This window comes from Echinops telfairi, unplaced genomic scaffold (genome assembly GCF_000313985.2).
Source record: "Echinops telfairi isolate 266 unplaced genomic scaffold, ASM31398v2 ScPeMD7_5592;HRSCAF=6446, whole genome shotgun sequence".
Lineage (NCBI taxonomy): Eukaryota > Metazoa > Chordata > Mammalia > Afrosoricida > Tenrecidae > Echinops > Echinops telfairi.
In genome coordinates, this window is record NW_022109491.1 from 19,655,802 (window position 1) to 19,660,472 (window position 4,671).

At 41.6% G+C, this 4,671-nt stretch overlaps 1 non-coding gene across 1 annotated transcript; it reads left to right on the forward strand.

Annotated features, from left to right (window-relative positions):
• Positions 1-4,022: 4,022 nt before the first annotated feature.
• LOC115871357 lies at positions 4,023-4,185 on the forward strand. The gene has a single exon (XR_004047236.1). It is a non-coding gene; the product is annotated as a U1 spliceosomal RNA (small nuclear RNA).
• The last annotated feature ends 486 nt before the right edge of the window (positions 4,186-4,671 follow it).

Consider the following 4,671-nt stretch of genomic DNA (forward strand, 5'->3'; position numbering starts at 1 on the left):
GACCAGGGGCCATGGCAGGGAGACCATGAGACAGAGCAGAGGGGCCACCCTGAGACCAGGGGCCATGGCAGGGAGACCATGACACAGAGCAGAGGAGCAGCAGGCAGGCTTCCTGACCCGTACATGCCTCGGAGGCCGAGGACTGGAGGAGACTTGGCAGCTGATGTTGGGGACCAATGGCTGTATCCTAAATGTTTTCTGATCCTGACCTGTGCTCACCTGTGGACTTCCTAACAAACCCCCATACGCTGTGAGTACTCTCGGCGGCGAGTGCTGCATGGCCGCGGCAAGGGCATATCAAAGCCAGCAGAGAGGTGGAGAGCGGTGCGAAGGGCGGTTGATGCCAGAAGGAAAGGTGGAGGGTGAACACCTGGTTGGTGAGGCGTTGGATTCTTCTCTCTTGTGTAGCCAAATGTGGCCGCCCCACCCCACCCCACCCCCATGCCATTTTCACACTCTGCTTTCATTTCTCTAGGCTATCTACCTAGACGTGGAAGGCGGACTCATATAGTAACTATGTTTCACTTTTTGAGGAAACTGCCGCTGTTTTGTCCAGTGGCTATCGTATTTTAAATTCCCTCTAGCAATGTATGACGGTTCTAATGTCTCCAAACCTTGCCAACATTGGTCATTGCTATCTTTTATTATTATTGTTATTGCCATCCTAGTGGGTGCGAAGTGGTAGGTCATTATAGTTTCCCCTTAAATTCTGAATTCGAGGTACCTCCTCTCCTAGTCCGGCCTTAGGTTCCTGTCCCCTCAATGGGGCAGCTCTCAGCTGTACTCCACACTGTTTCTTTGAGCCCCCCCCCCCCAATCAAAACAACTTCTATTAACTCTTTCTTCCTTGTCTCACCTCCCAACACTCACATGGTGCTGCCTGCAAGTCACCTCCCACACAAACCTCGTGCACCCAAATCCTTGTCTTAGGGTCTACGTGGGGGAGAATTCAAGTTAAGTAATTCATGCTTGGGGGTGACGATGAGGGGCACACGAGAGCTTCCTGAGGCACTGAACACATTCCAAATCCTAACATAGGTGGTGATTACCTGTACATCTATCATTAGGGTTTGTCCATTTTACTTAAGAATGTATAATGAACGCTTGTCATTTTCATCTCAGTAATAAATTATCATAAAAACAAAACAACATTCCTGGATTATCTTTGATTAAAGTTTTTATTTTGGAATAATTTCAGCTTCACATGCAGTTATAAGAAATAATACAGAGATATCCCAAGTACCTTCTTTCTAGCTCTTACCAGTGATATCTTGCAAGACTATAATACAGTATCACAACCAGGATATTGACATTGACACGGTTTCTTGATCTTGCTCTGATTTCTCCTGTGGGGTGTGTGTGTGTGTGTGTGTGTGTGTGTGGTGCTCCGATGCAATTTTATCTCACGCATAGGTGTAAGTACATCATAAGTAACACAAAGAACTATTCCTTTATTCACCAGGACCCCTTCCTTGCATTGCCTTTGTGTTACCACCCTCACCTCTTCCTCAACGTCCTGACCACCCACTCCAGACTCTTGGCAACAACGAATCGGCTCTCAATCGCTATTCTTTTTCCATTTCAAGAATATCATACAAGTGGAATAATACAATATGTAACCTTTTAGGATCGACTTTTCCACCTAGAATAATTCTGAAGATTCAGCTAAACTGCCGAATGTATTTTTGATTTATTCTTTTATATTGCTGATTAGTATTCCAAGGGATGGTTATATCACAGTTTGTTTAAACATTTACCATCGAAAGACATCTGAGTTGTTTCTCGTTTGGAGCCATTGTGATAAAAGAACTATGAACGTTCATGTACAGGTTGGTGCGCAAACATAAATGTCCATTTTCTCTGGAATTCCCAAGAGGATGATTTCTGGGTCACATGGTAACTGCATACTTAGTTTTATGAGAAAATGTGCGTGTGAAAGTTGGACGTTGAAAAAGGAATGCCAAGGAAGAATCAATGCATTTTAATTACAGTGCTGGCAACGAATATTTAAAATACCACTGACGACTAAAGGAACACACAAAGCTATCTTGGAAGAAGTAGAGCCAGAACGCTCCTTAGAAGCGCAGCTGGTGAGACTTCCTCTCTCATCCTTGGGACACGTCAGGAGAGATCAGCCCTTGGGAAAGAACATTATGCTTGATCGAGTAGAGGGGCAGAGACAGAGAGAGCCTGGAGAAGATGCACGGGCATGGTGGCTGCAACAGTGGGCTCGAACCTAGCACCAGTTGTGTGGATGGCACAGGCAGTGTTTCCTTCTTGTGCAGGTCGATACGAGCCAGAATCCACTCTGCAGCACCTAGCAACCACTCAACGCCATGCAGTTAGAGCCAGACTGGCAAAACAAGCCCTCAGCCACCAGAAGGTAAGAACTAACAAAGATGAGAGGAGAAATACACATGAAGTGTCTACCATAGAAAAGGCAACGAGACAAGAAGCTGGTTCTTTGAAAGGATCAGCAAAATCCATAAGCCATTGGTAAGCCTAACAAAGGAAAATATTATGCAATCAGCAAAATCCAAAATCCATAGCCAGGCCAACATTTCCTAACAAAGGAAAATGTTATGCATAAGAAACAAAGCAGCTGACATCACTACAGAACTGACCACAACAAACAAAATTATCACACAATATTATGAGAAATTGTATTCCAACAAATCTTAAAATTGATAAGAAATGGACAAATTTGTTTCTAGAAAAACATTATCTAATTAAACCATCAGAGATTGATGTAGAAAACCTTATCAGACCTGTAACAAGAAGAAATATATCTAGTGATTATAAAACTCCCAACCTCAAAAAGGTCCAGGACCAGGTGGTTTTGCTGGAGAATTCTACCAAACATTTAGAGAAGAGTTAATACCAATCCAACACACGCTGTTGCAGAATTCGGAAGAAATATACTACCAAATTCATTTTATGAAGCAAGTACAGAGCAGCCACCAAGACCAGGTAAGGATATCACTAGAATAGAAACTACAGTTCAATATCCCTTATGAACATAGATGCCAACATTTTCAACAAAATTCTAGTTAATAGAGTTCAATAAAACATTAAAAACAATACATCATGGTCAAGTGGGATTCAGACCGTATATTCAAGAATGGTTCAATACTAGAAAAACAATGTCAACACCACATAAATTAAACAAAGAATTATGATTATAAACATTGATACAGATAAGGCACTTGATAAAATCCAACATCTATTTTTGACAAAGACACTCAGTAAAAAGGGGATAGAAGGGACATTCCTCAACATAATAAAGTTCTTATCTGTAAAACCAGTGGCCAGCAGTTCACTCAATGGAGCGAGATTGAAAGCGTCCCTCCTCTGCACAGGAACCACATATGGTTGCCTTTTATGATCACTTTCATTTCATTTAGTCCTGGAAGTCTTAGCGAGAGCTATAAAATGCCAAAAAGTTATGAAACCATCCAAATTGGGGAAAATGAACTCAAGATGGATTAAAGACCTAAATATAAACCCTAGAACTATAACAATAATCAATGAAAACATAGGGACAAACTCCAGGCTCTGATACGAGGCATAAAAACACAACCACATATAATAAAAGCACCCATACAACAGAAGGAAAAATAGGGAACTGAGACCCCCCTCCCAAAATACAACATTTATGTACAGCCAAAACTTGCTGAAACGGATGGTGCTAGCAATTGTACAATACTGCTTGATGTGATTGAACTATGGAACAATATGACATCTGTATTAATTCCCAATAAAATGGTTTTGGAAAAAAACCTTCATCAAAAGAGTAAAATATAAAACCCACAGATTGGGGAGGGGGTGGGAAAGTGGCAATGATAAACTGGATGACGGGTTAATCTCAAAAATCTAAAGAAAACTGCAATATTTTAATAAGAAAACACATACAATAAAAAATGGGCAGAAGACATGAATGGACAACTCACTAAAGATGACAACCAAGCTGTCAACAATCATATAAAGAAATCCTCATGATTATAAGCTATAAGAGAAATAAAATGCTTACCTGGCAGGGGAGATGCCATGATCACGAAGGTGGTTTTCCCAGGGCGAGGCTTATCCATTGCACTCTGGATGTGTTGACCCCTGCGGTTTCCCCGAATGTGGAAACTCGACTGCATCATTTGTGGTCGTGGGGGACTGCGTTCGCGCTCTCCCCTGAAGGAAAAAAAGAGAAATACAAATTAAAATAATAATATACCACCTCACACCAACAATAGCAAAATTTAAAAATACAGAAAACAATAAATGCTGAAGAGGGTATGGCGAGATTGGAATACTCAGATATTGCTAGTGGGGTTTCAGGGTTGTACAGCCACTACGGGAAACAGTACGGTGCTCCCTGAAGCAAATGTGAAAATGTAGAAATACCATGTGACTCTGTACTTTCTCTACTCAGTGTATAAACTCAGCCCACTGCCTTTGGGTGGTTCTGACTCACAGTGACCCAAAGAAATAAAGAACAAAATACTAACAGATGGATGCACGTCAATGCTTATCAAAACAGTTTCTATAATAGCAAAAAGATGGAAATAACCAAAAAGCCCATTTGTGGATGAATGGATAATAAACTCTGGTACAGACACACAATCTACCACTCATCTGTCAGTTTGTTGTACGGTGATGGCCGTGTGCTGCTGTGATGCT